This window comes from Protopterus annectens, chromosome 4.part0 (assembly GCF_019279795.1).
Source record: "Protopterus annectens isolate FY-2018-M chromosome 4.part0, PAN1.0, whole genome shotgun sequence".
NCBI classification, from domain to species: domain Eukaryota; kingdom Metazoa; phylum Chordata; order Ceratodontiformes; family Protopteridae; genus Protopterus; species Protopterus annectens.
In genome coordinates, this window is record NC_056733.1 from 233515149 (window position 1) to 233535655 (window position 20507).

The 20507-nt window shown below is 44.3% G+C and overlaps 1 protein-coding gene across 1 annotated transcript in view; it reads right to left on the bottom strand.

Annotated features, from left to right (window-relative positions):
* The window catches only part of FASN (fatty acid synthase), a 1281817-nt gene that overhangs the window by 318532 nt on the left and 942778 nt on the right, over window positions 1–20507 (bottom strand). The window lies entirely within an intron of this gene.

Sequence of the window (20507 nt, forward strand, 5' to 3'; positions counted from 1 at the left end):
GACCAGGTCTATCTGCAGGAGCATGCATAAAAATATGGGAAAATGTTGAACTGGATGCGTGTGTTGCATTAACAGTTAAGTTTTGATAAACACAACGTTGGTGTTTCTCATGACCCAGTCCCATACACTGGATAGTCCACAGCTGCTCCAATTGGATGGCTTCTTCATTGAATATCACAGAAAATTGTCTCTCCAAAGGCTAACCTGTGTCTAGGGATCCCATCTAACTTATGGTGCCTTGAAAAACAGTAAAGTGAAGCCAGTGCTGCAGCCATACAAATATTGACAGTGACATTCCTAAAGAAATTAAAATAGACATCATCCTTGTAGAATAAGCCTACACAGATTTAATGTACTTTACTGCATTATGAGAGCCAAGGGGAAAACAATTTTATACACTACTGGTCAGCTTTATGAAAAGCAAATTAAAAAGTTGGTCATCCTTTCTGGTACTTTAGCTCTGTTTAGATAAAATTTAGCCTGCCTGCAAAAAAATAAAGCAAATCCATCCATTCATCCATCCTCAGCCCCCATTTCCCTTTTTGCACATGGGGTCAGGGTGTTACTTCCACAGTGACAATTTCGAGCCAAGGTTTACTTAACCAGGTGGCAGCCTGTATTCTCCTCCTAAACTATAGGAAGAAAAATAGTTCAGACAGATTCACTGAAATTTAAATGTGTGTTTGTTTGACAAAGGCTGGGTTCGGCACAACCTGCCAGTAGAGAATGATTCTGTAGTTCACAGACCATTCTGGTACAAATGATAGTCAATAAGAAAATTTCCCAGGAAAAAAACTAGCTCTGTTCAAGATGAAGGTCCACCCTGCGGCAGGATTAACTTCTAACATGTATAATTTAGGTTTTAATGGGACGTCACTAAAAAATCTCAAATATGGCACTTAAAAAGAGCAACCAAGTGTACTTTTATAGCTGAATAACTAGATAACCCCAGTCAAAAACATTAGCTAGTAACTGAACTACACACAAGGGCAAAGTAAATGTGCAATCCTCTAGTCATCCATATGGAAACCTTTACCCATGTACATCTTTCTAATAGTGAGATTATGGGCTGCCACAAGGAAATGGACCACACTTCATGGACATGTGTTCCACAGCTATTAATGAAAATACAGAAATCGCGTGGTCAACCAAAGATCCAGTTGGGGCTTCCCAAGGAAGGTGAGTTAATAGACATTTTCAAGGTCTGAGAAGGGTCTTCTCAAGAAGAGAAGCCACAGAAGTGGGAATTCACAAATGGGGCTAGAATGAGGCCAAGATAATAATCTTCCTCCACGCTAATGCAAATACATCACTTCTCCAGGGTAATATTCTGCTCACACTGTCAGTAACCGTTTCAAATAATGGATCACGAGACCAGCTGCCTTTCTGTAGGATGCCAATCATATGTTTCAAGTTCATTCAGCAGCAGCAATGTAGAAACTACTACTCAGCTGTCAACATGAACAGTGAGATACCCCTTTAAACTGCATTATTGAGCTGCATTTGGACAAAGTACAGCAACCCTTCCCTCCCACAACACTATGTACCTTAAGGCACAAAGAGGCAACATCAGTCTCACATCCATTTCTGTTGTGTCTGGCCAAATTAAAGCAACTTTTACAATATTAAAGAAAGCATGCTGGCAAGACAACCCGTTAACATCCAGGAACAGTACAGTTTTGCCCTGCTCAGTGAGGTAATACTCTGTTACTTTAAATTACCATGATGCGTTTTGAGCTACAACAATGCAACAATGTTCCTCTATTACCACTCAACAGGACTGCCTGACCATGAATGGACATCCCCATGACTACCATAATGTACATTAAAACTTAGTCTTGCCACCAACTCTCATTTACTGCATTGTCTGACCACTAAGGGACACCCCAACACTCTAATGAATGGTTTCCATTATAGGAGCTTTTTTCAGCAGTTAACAGCTTGGATTTTTTATTCTGATGCTCTAATTGAGGCTTTTTTTCCCCTCTCATTGTTGTCCTTTAGGAAAGTACATGCCTCCTACTGGGATATGAGATGCTAGATTACAAGACCTTGTCTAGCCTCCATGCCACCAACCTCCCACCTTTACTGCTCAAAGAGCTTGGACACTGATCCCTATATTTGCAATTGAAAATCTGAATCTTCCAAACATTCCTGTGGCCTGACCGTTTAAGCCAGAAGTTTCTAACATTCATTACTGTGATGCCTTCAAACACACCAGGATACACGACCCCTGTAAGATCAATGATATGTCCATGGGCAGAGATAAAGTTATCTATTCTTTCTTAAACATTGTGTTTAAGTATAGTAGGGCACACTACATCTTCGTGCTTTATGTTCAGACAGTCATACTATGTTCTTATACAACTGTGGGACATGTTCAGAAACAGCAGCGAACCCCATCCCAGCAACATTCAGTACCGCTTTGTGTTTTAATACACAGGTGAACATTGAACTGGACATGATGAAACAGCCCAACACCAATTTCAAAGTAACATCCATGCCTGTACTGTAATGCGTTTAGGAATCAAGGAACATCTCTCTGATTAAATCATGGGCACTGGTGCAGAATCCTCTACATCACTTATTACTGTGACCTGTTACAGAATCCCTGGTAACACGGGGCATTGTGATGCAGTCATACAAAGCTGGACAGATCAAACTCCTACCCTATGATATTCAGCATCAGGTGTGAAGTTCCCATAGCACAGCTCCTATAACATTAACTGTGAAGTGTTACACTCGGTAAGACAACTCCCCTAATCCACACTGGTAAGGTCAATTTACTATATGTGTCAGCAAAGTGGGACACCACCCAATATCTAGCGTTTTAAGTATTATTAATCCAAACTGTCCCCAACAGTTAGCACTGCAACATGCTCAGTAGAAATAAACACTCAAAACATTCAATACTGTGATGTCTTCCTGCCTTAACATGAGATGATGCTGAGTGACTATGTAAATTACAAATGAGTTTGGTGCAGAAACAGAGCCCATCCCCCTCTCATATGAGCAATGACATGGTCAGGCAGAAAGGGACAGACCCTCACAGTCAGTGCTGTGTTCAGACGCTGAGTTGGGGACACGTGCTGTAATTTTCAGTACTGCGAAATGTTCAAACTGCTTATGTCATCCTTGAATATTTGTACATGTTGATTACAGCAGGGCAAATCCGATCCCCATAACAGTCAATCTGATGCATTCAGCTGTCCTGCGTTTTCCTCAAAATACAGGTCCTCAGAAATCTCTTGGTCACTCTTTCTGCAGTGAAAATAGTGATTGCTTGAAACAGTTTTCTGTTTTAGGGAGTTTCTAGTTTGCTTAGATATACTGTCTGTGGGGGGTGGGCAGACAGCCTATAAAAAATATGTACTTTATATATACTGATATGTAAAAAAATACAAATGTGTGTATATACAAAATACACATATATTTCTGTAGTATACATTGTATTGTGTATGACTAATTTTCAGTTTGACATTGTTAGTTCAAACATGTTTGTACACAATACTGAAACCAAAAAATATCCAATGAAATATTGTGAAAGGAAAACTTTTATCGTCCAATATTAAACACTACCCCCCCCCCCAATAATGCTAGCGTCAAATTCATCTTAATAGTGGCAGTGCTATAGGAAGGTTTGTAGGAAGGTTAAAATAAAGATTTAGGGTTGAGAGAAGGGGCAGTGTTAGGGTTACCACCCATTACTAAAAAAAGGGCCCCCCTGCACCACCTTAGTAATGGGCGTTAACCCTAACACTGCCCCTTTCTGCAACTTTAATCATACACTTTACCTTCAAAGGAAAACCTTCCCACAAGACTGCCAATGCACAAGACACACTCAAACACACATTCACAAACACTATCCCCTTAACCTAACCTAAAAATACACAAACTTGCACACAAAAACAAAGAACCTAACCTTCACTCCTATCTAATCTTAACTCATACACTCAAATACTGTATGTCACCCCTCCAACTCCACTTACCTGTCTCAACATTACACACCAACATTTCCACTGTTCAGCTATCTGTACAGTCGACATTAAAGCACACCCTCTGCATTTGTCAAAGAAATGTCATTCAACAAAACTTGGGAGACGCATACCAAATGGTAAAAGACAGAAGCCATTCAGTAAAAACTGCAAGGGAAACACAGACAAGCTAGAGTTCTTACAGTGCAATACCTTAAACCTCCTGTTGTGGAGACGCATTGGATACATGCAAATAACACCTTCAGGACATCAAGTGTTCAGCTACATGGCTTCTGAATACCCATACATTTTTTTTTTACTTTGTCTTTATGGTTATATTCAGGCCAATAAAACAAAAAAAAAAAAAAAAAAGGCTCACCCTTTTGAAAAGGAAAAGTATGAACCCATTTATTTGAAAGTGCACTTTCGCAACTACTGGTTCAACGAACCGGTAATAGTATAAAAAAAACACTACAAAGTAATTTTTGCAGGGGGAAAGCCCCCTGCACCCCCCCACACCCCTTCTACGTTATATAAACTCCAAGATCTTATACCCACTGTAGCATGATGTGGCCCCCACACCCCTTCTACGTTATATAAACTCCAAGACCTTATCCCCACTGTAGCATGATGCAGTGCTGCAGTGTTTTTTCACCACTACTGTTTTTTCACCATTACTGTTTCATTGAACCAGTAGTTGCGAAAATGCACTTTCGTTTAACTGCACTTTTGCGTAAATGGGTTCAGACCTTTTCTTTTCAAAAGTGTTAGCTTGTGTCTGTGTAACTGCACTAAAAGGCAAAGATGCATTTCAAATGGCTGTGATTATGTTGCAGTATTTTACAGTGAAATGGTGTACTCAGTGTGTCAGAAGTCCCTTTTAAATATTAACTATAATACTAGCTCAGGCACACTGCAGTAAAACCCAATCCACAAAATTCACTATATGATCGACTGCCCAAGACATGTAAGATTCCTTTCCTTAGTTTTGATGTTCAGGAAAAAAAATACTGGCAGATTGTTAGGTTCAGGGTCAACTCAAACCACTCTGGGTATAAAAGATGGATTAGTTAAATATATTCTGTTCTAGGGAAAAATGGTGTAGAACTTGTGGCTATTAGCAGTCTCTTGGAACTCCAGGCTTCATAGGTAATGGTCATTAAGAAAATGGTTTTCCAGAATAGAAAAAATAAAACCACACACTTATGATCTAGTTCAATACAAGGGACTGAGATTTTCCAAGACAAAATTCAGATCCCAAGGTGGAGCAAATGGCTTTGTGGATGGTACAAGATGCAAAATTCAAGAAGTGCTTTCAATGGTGGACAGGGCATCCACAAACATGTAGAGATGGCAGACAAGTATGCCTCTACTGGCAAAGTCCTGCATTAAACAAAGTGCTTAAAGACCCAAGGTTTTCCAAGATGGCAACAAACTGGGCAACAGCTTATTTTCAGCTCTCCTAGTGTGAAAAAAGTAGCTGACAGAGTAAGACCAGTAGTTGACAGTTTTAGTAAAATTCCATTACAGGCTAGTTAAGTACACTACCTGGATGCCAACAAAGGAGAAACTTAGATGAATGAAAATTAACTAGCAGAGCCAAGAACACTGACTAGAAAGAATCCTGCAGCTGTTTAGCAAAAAAGTTCAAGCTCAAGCTTTGTTACAAGAGATGGTTTCTTGTAATTTAGAGGAAAAAAAATTGCTCAGAGATGATTAAAATAAATGAAACAAGAGTACATAAACTAAAATAACAAAATGCTGAAAAAAATGGAACAAACATTAAACAGCTACTCAGAAGAACTGAAAAATCAGATGTTGAAATGAAAAGGCAGGCAGAGTATGCGACTGCTCAAGAGCTGTTGAAAAAAATGGTACAGTTAAGAGAAAACTCGATTTTCTGCCATACCAGAGAAACTGGAAGGAACAGACTGCATTAACTATGAAAGCATAAAAAGTTAACTGGACTGGTATTCTCAGCAAGATTTAACTGAAAGAGAACACTACGGGTATGCTCTGAACCTGGCCATGAGAAAACAGTAGAGACCTGTATTAGTAAAGATGTAATCATAACAGCAAAAAACCCTGATCCTGACGGAACATTAGCATAAGGGCAAAGCAGTGAAAATTGGAGTTAACAGTACTTGTGGAAAATGATTATTTGCTGTACACAGGTGTGAAGACTGGTAGAGAAGAGTGAAGACTGCCAAGCCTAGCCAGACAGAATTAGTCATTTGTAAATATAAATGTAAAATGTTGAACTTCAAGATTGTAGCAACATTGCCATCTACTGTAAGGAAAACTAAGTCAAGCATTTCAAATCTTTCTTTTGAAGTTAAAATTATTTCAAATCTATCCTTTTGATCTCTAGAGCTCAGAGTCGGTCCGGACTAGCACATTCTTTCCATTGTTTTAACTTGAGGAACAATTACTAGAGTCTAAAGGGTTACTGTATAGAGTGGATCCCTGAGGGAGGGCTGAAAGGTGATAGTATAGCAGTTGGCAGTGTCTACACAGCTTACCATCTGAAACTTCTAGCCATAGCCCATGATATTCCCTTTGCAGGTCATATGGGCATAAAACGTACAAAGAGGCGTATTATGCAGCACTTCTACTGGCCTGGAATTTCCAGAGATATAACAGGGTACTGCAGGACCTGTGAGCAGTGCCAAAAGGTAGGCAAGGCAGGAGACAAGGTGAGAGCTCCTTTGATGACTTTGCCTGTGGTTGAGGAGCCATTACAGAGGGCAGGCTATGGATATTGTGGGTTCTCAGAGTACCCCAAGTTCCATAGGGAAAAAGTATATCCTAGTGGTAGTGGATTATGCTACATGATACCCTGAGGTGGTGACTTTGTCCTCCATTGAGGCAGAGAAGGTGGCAAATGCTTTGTTAGAGATTTATAGCAGGGTAGGTTTCCCAAAAGAAATACTGTCCGACAGAGGTGCCGATTTCATGTCAGACCTGCTGCTTGTCTGTGGAAGTCCTGTGGGGTGAAGCACATGAAGACCACCCCCTACCATCCTCAGACTAATGATGGTCTTGTTGAGAGGTTACTCTCTACAACCAAGTGCATGCTACGGGCATTTGCAGATCAGTTTAAGAGGGAGTGGGACAAATATTTGCCCCATCTGTTTGCTTACAGAGAATTTCCCCAGGAATCCATAAGTTTTTCACCCTTTGAGTTGCTGTATGGGCATAGGGTGAAGGGACCTCTAGATTTAATTCGAGATGAGTGGGAAGGTGAGCGAGTCTCACAAGGAGTCTGTTGTGGCATACATTCTAAACCTCAGGACAAGGCTCAGGGAATTCATGGGCTTGGCCCAGGAGAACCTGGCAGAAGCCCAACAACAGAAGGTGTGGTATGAGAAGAATGCTCGAGCTAGAGAATATGCTGTGGGGCAGCAGGCAATGGTTTTCATTCCTGTCAGACACAACAAGCTGCAAGCAGCTTGGGAGGGACCCTAGAAGGTGGTAAGAAAGGTAAGTGATAACTACATGGTGGAACTGCTAGGCAGATGGCAGGTGCACAAATTGTACCATGTTAACATGATGAAACCTTACCATGATAGGGAGGCCCTTGTGCTGAGCATTTGCAGTGGATTGCAGAAGGAGTCTGAGGGAGATCTGGTGAGTGATCTCAGTGAGGCTCGGGCGGACACCTCAGTGGAAGGGGTAGCAATGTCCCGGCAGCTATCTCCTACCCAAGTTCGGGAAATCCAAGCAGTGTTGCAGGAATTTGGGGACATGTTCACTGGGAAACCAGGGTGCACCCACCTGGGGCAGCACCAGGTGGATATAGGACCCCAAAGACCTATTACGCAGGCCCCTTATAGGGTGCCTGACAGAGTCAGACAAACTCTGAGGGAGGAGGTACAGGAGATATTGGAACTAGGGCTGATTCAAGAGTCCAACAGTCCCTGGGCCTCCCCAGTGGTGCTGGTGCCAAAGAAGAATGGCAGTACCAGGTTCTGTGTGGATTACAGGAAATTAGATAGTCACACACAGTCGGATGCTTACCCCATGCCTAGGACAGAGGAGGCCCTAAAGCAGCTGGGTGGGGCTAAGTATCTTACAACCATTGATCTTACCAAGGGTTACTGGCAGATGCCCTTGACTCCCAGTGCTAGAGAGAAGTCAGCCTTTGTGACTCTGTTTGGCTTGTATGAGTTCACAAAAATGCCCTTTGGGATGAAGAATGCCCCAGCGACTTTCCAGAGGCTGGTAGATCATATCCTAGTAAGAGCTTTAGGGTTTGCCCTTGCTTACCTGGATATTGTCATCTACAGCCATTCCTGATCAGAGCACCTTCAGCATGTCAGTGAGGTGTTGGGCAGACTACAGAGGGCAGGGATGACCATTAAGCCGAGCAAATGTCAGGTGGGTATGGCAGAGGTCTCCTACCTAGGACAGAGTGGGAAGTGGTATGATAAGGCCAGAACCTGCCAAATTGGAAGCCATTCAGGCATGGCCTGCACCTATTACCAAAAAGCAGGTGAGGGCATTTTTAAGGACAGCAAGGTACTACAGAAAGCTCGTCCCCAGTTACAGTACCATAGCTGCTCCCCTAACAGACCTGACAAGGAAGAACATGCCAGATAAGGTAGTGTGGACCCCAGCATGTGAGCAGGCATTCCAGAAACTTAAAGTAGCTTTGGGAGGAGCCCCTGTGTTAGCCAGTCCATATTACAGCAAAGAATTTGTTGTGCAAGTGGATGCTTCAAACCATGGGGTGGGGGCTGTACTTAGCCAAATTTCTTCAGAGGGGGAAGACCACCCAATGGTTTATCTCAGTCATAAGCTCCAACCCAGGAAGGAATGCTATGCAGCTGTAGAAAAGGAATGTCTAGCCATAGTGTGGGCACTGCAGAAACTTCAGCCTTATCTGTATGGAAGAAAATTCACTGTAATGACAGATCACAACCCTCTAACATGGTTAAACAAAGCCAGTCAGCAAACTGCCAAGTTGCTAAGATGGAGTCTGGGGTTGCAAGCATATATGTCAATGCAGCACTGCAGTGGGAGGAGCAATGCCAATGCAGATGGGCTCTCAAGACAGGAAATGGGGTGAGGTATACTCATAGACCTAACCCTCTCAAACGGCGTTTCTCAAGGGTCAATTGAGAAACTATCTTGAGGTCTCCGGGGGGGGGGGGTGAAGACTGGTGGAGAAGGATGAAGGCTGACAGCCTAGCCAGACAGAATTATCTGTCATTTGTAAATATAAATGTAAAATGTTGAACTTCAAGATTGGAGCAACATTGCTATCTGCTGTAAGGAAAACTAAGTCAAGTATTTCAAATCTTTCTTTTGAAGTTAAAAGTATTTCAAATCTATCCTTTTGATCTTTAGAGCTCAGAATCAGTCTGGACTAGCACATTCTATTGTTTAAACTTAAGGAATAATTACTAGAGTGTACACGTGAAATGTCTTATTGTTGTAGCTTCCTGAGCAGGTGTTGGCTTGCTAAATAATGTAGCCTGCTGGCCTGGAAACTCCAGGCCAAGTGTCAAAGAAATTATGTAATGGGAACTAAATGAGAGTGATGTAATCTGGGAGGGCCCAGCAGAATTTGTTTTTAGTGATTTTAAAAACTATTGCTCAGAGAGAGACTGTAGCATTTTGATCCTGGATATTCAACTCATCAGCACTGCCTTATGCTCTCTTAAGTTATCTTAGAAGTATGTTTTCTTGTAGCAATAGCTAAGGAATTAGAAAATATTAGACTAAGTGTTTTTCTGTTGTGTCAGAACTGTACTACTGAATTATTTTAAGTTTCTGTGTGATCTCTGAACTCCTGAATAGCACTGTGGTGTAGTAGCATTGCCTTGTGTTTTTAGTAATTATTATTAAATATTTTTAAACCCTTTTCAACTGTGGATGGTTTATGTAGAGATAAATTAAGCTCTAGAGTACAACGCATGCTTATAAGTGATCCTGTACTAAGCCCTTCCAATAAGCCTTGATTGCTTAAATTACACTATTGGGTAATACTGCACAGTAATAACTGGACACCCTTTTAAGGGTCTTTGGGTATCTGATAATTATTAGCTGGTGGTGGCAGGGACTACTACCATACAGTCTGGGTATAGGGGCACAGCTGGAGAATTTGTGTCAGCCTTTCCCAGGAGTGTCTGTGAAGTTGTATAAATACTTCTCTCAAAGTGTGTGTGTGTGTCTCAGCTACTTGGGCAGGGACACGAAGCACTGGTTGGACACAGGGTACTGAGGGTCAGCTTGCCAGCTAGGCTGAGATCTGGACCCTATAGCTGTGCCAGTGGGGAGTCTTATTGGAGACCTGGAGAGCAAGGGAGCAACCAGCCCCTAGACTGACTGATCTGTGTGTTCTTAAGGGACATTGCACTTTACTGTGTGTATTTTATATCCTTTCCTCATATGAGAAAGCCCTCTCTGGTGTTAGCGGTGAGGATTGAGGCTCCTTGATTGCTGGGCCAGGGCACAGGCATCACAGCAGGCACAAAAGAAGCAAATGTATCCCAGCAATCACAGAATGCAACAGGCAGATGAGATTTTCAAGCTGTCTTCAGAATTTTGTTTTTCTGGAGGATTAAAGTCATTTCTTGATGCAGGAGGATATGGAGGAAATACAAAGTTTGTCCATCAAAAAGTAAGCCAGCAAACAGGAGGACTCTGCTTCTCATTCTTCTGACAGTAAAGCTCAGAGAGACTTTACCAGTGAAAACTTTTAAAATGTTCCTGAGGAAGACACTTGAGACAGAAAAAAGCACAAGAGTGAAGCACAAGAGTGACTAGAGGAATCAAAGTACATTGGACTTGAACAGGTGTCTCAGGTTGGAATAGAGATGAACAGGAAGACCAGCAACACTAACCTTACTGAAAAAAATGTCAAACTATAAAGCTTCAATCACATTTGAGAAATATTGCTTTAAAAGTAGTAGCTGAGAAAGACTGGACTTTTGTTGACAAACTTGTGGAAGGACTGAAAGGCATATTACCCACTTCATGTCATAAATGTTTTGAATAATAATAAAACGGAAAAAAATGTTTTACTTGCATTTTCTAATAGCATTCGTTCAAAACATTTCATGATATAAATTGCATGTGATATAGTAAAGCATTTTCAGTGACTGTTGTGAGAGAGATGCTACAGTAAGCAAGTACTTTTTCTTTGACAGCTTTAAGAAATGAAGACATTACAATGTAAAACGATAAGAAAAGCTGGAGAAGAGCAAGGTTTAAGTCAACAGGCTGTAATATTGGGTTATTAGGGTAGGGGATGGGGATAGAGTGCACTGATAATATATGTAGTGTTGAATTTTGTTTTAACTACTTCTGTATACGTGAAAGTCTGGATTAATGCCATTGGCTTAACCTAATAAGCATGTGTGTAAGGGAGCTGGTTTTAAAAACAGACCACTGAATGCAATGAATACGTTTCCTTTAGCAAATTCATGTTCAGTGCAAGATGAAACGTCTACAGCTGAGGGCAGGTGTACATTCTGTTCTAATGTTTCCATGGAAACATGTTGACTACAGATGAAGGAAACAGACGTCTTGACAGGGTTTGTTATGAGAAACAAAATTAAAGAGGTTCAAGGGCAAGCAGCTTATTAAAAATAGTTTGAAATGACCGGAAGTGAATAAGAGATGGCTTTTTTGATCCCTAAATTCTTCAATGCATTTACCAGAACAGTGCACAATTCTCCAATGCATTTACTGAACGGTGTACAATTTAGTTTTATTTACAGATAACCATTGCACTTTTTCTTAAGGCTAACACAGTCAATGTTTGTTTGAAAGCATACAAGTGTTTTTTCACATCTAGGAAGGGAATAAAGATAAACGAGGATAGACAGCAATTACTTTAATGTAGAAGTACAATCTGTAGCATGTAGCATTCACTTTAGAATGGATAACCTTAATTTTAGGTTAGTTAATGCCTGTAGTTGCAGCTGCCGATTTGGGACAGCATTCCTATCAGGAGGGTTGAACTTAATTTGAAGATGTACAAAGTTGTGTGTCAATAGGCTCTGGGGTGTTTTTTTTTTTTTTGTTTGAGGGTTTTCTTCAAAACAAAAATTCTTGTAAAATATGACATAGGTTCAAAGGGAGATGACAAAACTTTACAAAGGATCAACCTGCCAAACATTAGTGGATACACAACACAAAAGATGAAAACAATCATTTAAACAATCTTCCATATATATTTATTTAGCATTTGTTTACTGGGAAAGTGACTGGGACCAGCCCATTTTCAGCAGAGGCCCAGGAAGAAACACTCCAGTAGCATGTCTTTGGAAAGTGGGAGGAAACCGGAGGACCCAGATGAAACCCACACAAACACAGGGAGGACATGCAGACTCCATATAGAAAGCACCCTAGACAAGAATCGAACTGGAGAACCTTTTGCTGTGAGGTGACAATGTCAACAGTTGCACCACTGTGTCTCACGACCTATATAATAGGTGGAAATCACTTAGAACGGCAACACTATCCATATTATTTTGGAATATGAATACCTTTTGTCTAGGTCTGTGAGGCTAAGAGTATTGAATTATATTAAGAAATGCAGAGTGCAAACAATGCTACAGGAGACAACTTGGAAAGAAGCGAGCATGTGAATTTGCTAAAGGATTTCAGGATGGATATTCAGCAGAATATCAGGGCCAAAGGAACAGGGAAGCATTTGTATGAATTACTAGAGGAGCTGCAACAGTGATGCAAGAGGAAAAATAATGGCGGATTTGTGGTGGCAAGGGAGGAGGATTATGCTGGTATATAGATATATATAGATTATATATATATATATATATATATATATATATAGATAGATAGATATTCCACCTAAAATTGCCATTATGAAATTTAAAAAAAAATTGTCAGCAGTGAATGTTGGCTTGTAACTCTATTTGCAATAGTTGGGATGCATCTTGGGGATCTAGAAGGGAAAATATAAAAAAAGAGGGTAGATTTCAGAAGAAATTTATGAAAAAAATTGAAATGGAAGACATGAATTCAGTAGTAAGAAATCAGAAAATTAGAAGTTATGTACTCACCATAACGTTCCATCTGAGTAGGTGTATTCATTTGTCTGCAACCTGTGGGGTTATGGATCCGAACCGGCATGGTTTTCCAGCTATGGATCCAAGCTCTCAGCTCCTCCCCTCACCCATAATGCCCTGCTCTACCCTCATGACCTCAGATTGAGTTTGCCAAAGCAACAACACCCTAAAAAGGGTAACATAGAATATGCAGGAAACTGAAAGGCCAGGGGGATAGGAGGGCGGGATGGTTGCAGACAAATGAATACACCTACTCAGATGGAACGTTATGATGAGTACATAACTTCTAAATCTGAAGTAGGATATTCATTTGTCTGCAACCTGTGGGACAGAGTCCCCAGCTACCTGAATCTTGGGCGGCCATCATGGAAGGATATTCCGGAGCACCGCGGAGCCAAAGGATGCTCTACCCCTAGATGCAAGATCCAACTTATAGTGGGAAATAAAAGTATGAGATGAAGCCCACGTGGCTGCTGCACAAATATCATCTAGAGGAATCCTAGCCTTGAAGGCTGCCGAGGTAAATACTGACCGGGTTGAATGGGCATGAACACCCTCCGGTGCGGGCCTTCCTGAAGCTTGATAAGCCAGTAAGATGCACTGTGAAATCCAGCGGGACAGAGAAACTTTAGAGATTGGCTTGCCCAAATTGAATTTTGCAAAGGAAATAAACAGCTGGTCGGATTGCCTATGACCAGCCGTCCTGTTCAGATAAAATCTAAGTTGCCTGTGAACATCTAGTGAGTGTAGCTTATATTCACCTTTGTTTTCATATTTAGGGAAGAAAACAGGGAGGTTAATGGACTGATTGATGTTTGCTTCAGAAGCGACTTTAGGAAGAAAGGACGGGTTGGTCCTGAGGTAGACACGGTCCGGATGAAATACCAAGTAAGGAGGTTTAGCTGATAATGCTTGAAGCTCAGAAACTCTCTTGGCCGATGTAATGGCTACCAAAAGGCTGTCTTGTAGGACAAGAATTTGAGATCCACCGTAGCCGCTGGCTCGAAGGAGGCGGTCAAGGCCTGTAGGATCAGAGAGAGGTCCCAAGGAGGAACTGCTTGTTTTATAGGGGCCTGAGAAGAAAAGTACCTTTAAGAAAAATTTTACACAATTTGGCTGACATAAGAGGATTAGAGTCATGGCCAATGTGATAGTGAGAAATTACCGCCAGTTGTACTTTGACTGTGGAACTGCTGGCACCATCGTTAAAGAGAGTGGTTAGAAAGTCAAGCACTAAAGGAAGAGGAACCGTGAAGGGATTCAGGCCTTGCCGCTCCGCCCACAAAGAAAAACGTTTCCACTTGCTTCGTAAACCTTTCTAGTGGATGGTTTATGAGCTGCCACCAAAATTGCCTTAACCGGTGATGAAATACCGAGTCCTAATCAAGAGTGGAACTGGAGCAGCCAAGCGGTCAGCTTCAGGTTGTCCAGATTCGGAGGAGGAATGCAGGATGGATGGGATATCATATCCGGGATGGGATCTAGAATCCAAGGAGGATTCACCGAGTGAGACCTTAGGAAGGGGAACCAGATCTGTAGAGGCCAGAACGGAGCAATGAGAATCATTCTGCAACCCACCCGAGAGGCTTTCTGAAGAACTTGGAGCATCAGAGGCAAGGGTGGATAAGCATACAGAAGACCGGGTGGCCAAGCATGCACCAGAGCGTCTCTTGGGGTACCTCCGGGAGGAGGTATTAGAGCGAAAAAACTGTCGCACTTGGTGTTTGAGGGAGAAGCAAAAAGATCGCATGAAGGGGTTCCCCACCGTGCGAATATGCGTTCCGCTACTTGACAATTGAGAGACCACTCGTAAGGGGTCAGAATGGTGCGACTGAGCTTGTCCGCTAGGATGTTGGACCGACCCGGAATGTGCGTTGCTATTAGAAAGCGGTTGGTGGAGATTGCCCATTCCCAAACTCTCATGGCTTCTCGACAGAGGGTAAGACCTTGTTCCCCCTTGCTTGTTGATGTACCAGACAACAGACATGTTGTCCGATTGAATTGCAATTGTTCCCAAGGGAAGAAAGTCCTGAAGTGCTAGCAACGCTAAGAGCACTGCTCTCATCTCTAGAACATTGATATGCAGTAAGGTCTCTGAATCGTCCCACGTGCCTTGGACGGTCCGGCCCACAAAGTGCCCCCCCCACCCGAGGCGGGAGGCGTCCGTGGTCACCGTGGCGAGTAGGGGAGTAGCACAAAATGGGCGGCCTTTGTGGTGATCCGGGAGTGGAGCCACCACAAGAGGGACCGCTTGCAAGCCTTGCTGATTGCTATGGGATGATGCATGGGGAGAGCAAGGTATGACCACTGTACTAAGAGCGTCCACTGTAGAATGCGCATATTGAGCCTGGCAAGAGGAAGAAGTGCTATAGCCGATGCCATGGACCCTAGAGCCCTCAGGACCAACTCCGCCGGAACAGAACTTGAATGGAGAATGGCCCGCACCTGGAGCTGCAGATTTAGAACTCTGTCCGCAGTGAGGAAGGCTCGTAAACTCCTTGTGTCTAGCCTGGCCCCTATAAAATCTAAGAGCTGTGTGGGCCAGGTTGGATTTCTTTGTATTTATTGTGATGCCCAGAAAAGGAGCAAGATGGAGAAAGGAGTCTCGCGCCAATAGAAGTAGATGCCTTGTTGGGGCGGTAAGAAGCCAGTCGTCCAGGTAGGGAAAGACCTGCACCCCCTGAAGCCTCAGGTGGGCCGCTACCACTGCTAATACTTTGGTGAACACCCTGGGGGCTGTGGTGAGACCAAAGGGAAGGACCCGGAACTGGTAGTGACTGGCTCCCAGCCGGAAGCGGAGAAACCTCCTGGAGCGCCTGTCCATCAGGATGTGGTAGTACGCGTCCTTGAGGTCTATCGAGCACATCCAGTGATTTTCTCCCAGAAGGGGGAGAATAGATTGCAGAGTGACCATTCGGAATTTTTCTTTGGGGACTGCCAGATTCAAGAGAGAGAGGTCTAGGATTGGTCTTAGTTCCCCCGTCTTTTTTGGCACTAAAAAGAATCTGGAGTAGAACCCTGATCCGATCTGGTCTGGGGGAATGGGCTGGATGGCTCTTTTCTTTAGCAGACGGCCAATTTCTGCCAAAGCGGCCTCCCGTTGACCGGGTGGGACGTCTGGGAGGGACTTCAACTTTGGAAGGTAAAGGAAAGGAATGCGATATCCTCTGGATATGATTTGGAGAACCCAGCGGTCCGATGTTATGGACTCCCATGCCGCTAGGTGCCCCGAAAAACGTCCCCCGACTGCCTCCAGAGTAGAGCAGTCGGGCAACCCCTCAGGGTTGCTGCGGGCCGTTCAGAGAAAGGTTCCCTGGACCCGAAGTTTCTGGGAGCCCCTCTGCCTCTAGGGCGGCGTCCTCCCTGTCCTCCTCTGCCACGGAAGGACTGGTTGTCCGGAGCAGGCTGGGACTGCTGCGACTTCCGGAACCACATCTTCTTCTGACCCTTTTGGTTCCTAGAATAGGGCCTCTGGGGTGCAGAGAAGCGGATTCCGACGGCAGACAGCGTCTTCCGTCCTTTCGCTCTGGGTCAACGTCTCGAACGGTCTTGCCAAACAGAGCAGAACCATCAAAGGGCGTCGAACGACGCTTTGAAGGGCTCAGAAAAATCGCAGTGACGGAGCCAGGCCTGACGCCTAGTGACCAGTCCTGTCCCCGCAGCTCTAGCGGCGCCTTCCGTTGCATGGGAGAGTAGCCGCATAGAAGTATTAGTAACTGACCTAAGAGTGGCCATACGGGTGGAGTGCAGAACTCTGTCCTCCTCCGAAATGGACTCGGGGGGGGATGCAGCGTATTCTTTTATAAGATCTCGCTGCATCCTAATGACATGTGCCAAATAGTTCAGCGCCCTTACCGAGAAGGTCGCCGAACTAAACATCCGCTTCCCCAAGCGGTCCATCATCCGAGACTCCTTGCTCGGGGGGTGGACTGAGGGACTCTCCTGAGCCAGTTCCCTCTTTGTGGCCGCCGTCAACATGGCATCTACCGGAGGCCCCTTACTCCAATGGGCCCGGTCGGATGGCGGACTAAGGATCCTATCCGGTCTCTTGGGAATTGGCTCCACGGTGTCCGGTTCCTTCCACGCCCTGGTGGTAATAAGGTCCACCAGGGGGTCGGCAGGGGGGGACACCCAAGAGGTAGACGGGCCCGCTTCAAATGCCTCCAAGAACACGGACTCGTCCGAGGAAGACTTGGGGGCAGACCACCCCCCCTTATACGGAGCATTTCCATGATGTCTCCAAATGAGACATCCTCGGGGGGTGACCGTGGGGAGCCTTCCCCTTCCTCCAAGTCCGTGTCTTCTGTGAGAGACTCGGGGGAGTCAATGTGCCTCCTTTTGCACGTATGCTTGCGTGGGACATCCTCTGGGGGGCTGTCAGAGGAGTCCTCGCAAGCAGCAATTTGTCCCATAGGAGCAACTTGGGGCACAGAAGCGGGCTGTCCCAGGGGCCGGATGGTGGAAGCCTGGCCCAGTGCAGAGGGAGCGCGGGACGGAGCCGGAACAAGTGCCGGGGGTCCGGAGACCCTCAACAGAGCCCTCTCCACTACATCAAAAGCCGAAGGGGAGCCGACCTCGACCAAAGGATCCGACAATCGGCTCCCCCTCGGATCCGAAGAGTGGACCGGAGCTGGCGCGCCGCCGGATCCGAAGGGACAGTGCGCTCCGACAGACGGCGCCGAAGGAGCACTGATCCCCCCGGATCCGAGGCTCGGATCCAGGCTCCGAGAGGTCGGATCTGACGCACTCGAGGGCAGGGTCGGATCCGGTACCAGTACTATCGGCGCCGACCCACCCCGGCTCGAAGCTGCTCGGCTCCAGCTGCTCCGAACCCGGATAGTGGGTCGGAGAAGGAGCAATAGGCTTAAAAAAGGGTGTTGAGCTCCCCAGAGGGAGGCAAGAGCACTCCCATCTGCATCTGGGCCTGGATGAACCTTCTCATCATCCGGTCCAGATCAGCATCTGAAAGGCTATATGTAGATCTCGACGAGGCTACCGAGGTAGGCCTGGAGTGCCTCCTCGATAGCCTCGACGGAGATCGGGTCTCCTCCTCCTCAGGACCCGGTGAAAAGCACACAGGGGACCGGAGCCGAGAAGGAGGAGACCGAGCCGACGGAGCCGGGGAGAAGCCCGCTTGGTGGGGCCGAAACAGAGGTCTCGCCCGCCGTGGTGCTTCTCCCTCCAGTCCTTTTCTAGCATCCCTCTCCTCTCCAGAAACGGGAGGTTGAGTCCCAGGAGCAGGAGGGGTGCCACAGGGGAATAACCGTAACCACAGTTGTTCCCGAAGGAGCAGAGGCCGGAGCCGAGTCTGGCGGTAAAAGACCCGCCAAGACAAGCTTGGACCTCCGCTCCCTCAGTGCCCTGGGGTTGAACCCTGCACAAATGGAGCATCCAGATGTGAGGTGTTCAACCCCCAGGCACTTAACACACCGAGTGTGGCCATCAGCCGGGGAGAGCTTATGGCCACACTCGGAGCATTTTGAAAAAATAGATTTGGGCTGATCAGCCATTCAAATCTATAAAGCTACTAAAAAGTAACTTAAACAAATACAGACACACAGGCCCAACACACACACTCTACGCAACAGCGAGGGGAGGGAAAAAAAATTACTTAATTTAACTCTAAATAAAACTATCAAAGAGGGAAACCTAAACTTTCACACAGAAATACACAAAAAACTTTAAATTTTCTGTATTAACAGTTAAGAAACAACCACTTAGCTGAGAGCTATGAATACCAATCCAGTCACCAGCGCGGCAAACGAGATCTGAGGTCATGAGGGTAGAGCAGGGCATTATGGGTGAGGGGAGGAACTGAGAGCTTGGATCCATAGCTGGAAAACCATGCCGGTTCGGATCCGATATCGGATCCATAACCCCACAGGTTGCAGACAAATGAATATCCTACTTCAGATCTTATATTCAACAAGGTATAGGCTAGAGTTGACAGAATTTATATTTCACAGGAACATGGGCATTTAATTGAAAGTTACAAAACATCCAATAACTATTTCAGATCATGTACCAATAAAAACAGATAAAAATTCAGGCAAATGACGTAAAAATGAGACAATGGCACTTCCCCACCTACTTGATATAGACAGAGAGGAAAGTAAGGAATGGAGAGTGGAATAAGAACGTTATTAGGCAAGACAAATTTCTTCAGAAGGGATAACTAGCGAGTTGGATAAAATGAATGAGAGTTTTAAGGTACAGCAGAAATAAAAAAGAAATGTATGTTTATGAAGTAATACGAATTTAGAGGGGCTGACAAAGATTAAAGCATTACAGAATCAGTTGAATCTTAGAACAAGAAGAGGTGCAACTGCAGAGTGCTAAATAGAAAATAGCAATTGAACAATATGCACAAGTTTAGAAATACTACTGTTAAGTAACTGTCTTGATAACTCCAGAGCACAAAACAGAAAGTAAAAAGACTTGTTGCTAAAGTCAAGGAGGCTACAAGAAAAATAACCAGAGATCCTGTATGGCTGTAAGATATTTCAGAAATTTTATTAACACTTGTATAAAGCAGAAAAATGTGGAAATCAAGAAAAGAACACAAATGGAAAAAAATCATGGAAGACTTGTATGCCAATGAGGCTCAAGAATTAACAGTTAAGATGGGAGGAGAAGAAAAAAAAAACTGATGTAAAATCAACCTGCGAAGTCTCCAGGAATAGACAGTAGTCTGGTTGACGTTTGGAAGCAGAAAATGATAGAGATCTGCAATATCTTAACACTGTTTTACAAGGGTAAGCACCAACATCCTGGAAGAAAACTGCTGTAGCTGTAATACCCAAAGACTGTAAAGATCCAGCTTCATATAGGCCCAATATCAATTTTAAAAGTACAGTTGTGTACACTTAGCATAAATGTAGACGTTAGAGTGTATTCACTGTTGTAGTCCTAACCAATGGGTTATTCAGCTCCCAGTAGCCCTCGATCAGCCAGAATACTAAAGGCAAGTAAAAATGATGTCGGCTGTAAATGGAGGTCAGGGGTCCAATACAAAAGGAGGCAGCTGACGTCACTTCCTCAGTCTTTCTTGCCATAACAGTCAGAACCCCCGGAAAACAAGACTTGAACTAAATTTAGCCTGTACCTTAGGAAAAGGGAAAAAGGGGGAAGGGAGGGAGGGAAAGCAGGACTGCAACAGTGAATACACTCTAACATCTACATTTATGGTAAGTGTACACAACTGTACTATGTTCATCATGTTTCACTGTTGCAGTCCTAACCAATAGGTTGATCACCAAAGCCCAGAGAAAATTGAGGAGGAACCAACAGAATCAAGGACTGGAGAGAATGCCTTGCAGAGCAGCAGTGGCAAACCCTGCCGTGGCCTTCGAAAACAAAGGCAAATTATAATGCTTTGTGAAAGTGTGAACAGAAGACCATGTGGCAGCTTCCAAAATGTCTTTAGTAGGGACACCCCTTAAAAAGGCTGCAGAAGTGGAAGCTGCTCTAGTCGAGTGGGTCCTAACCC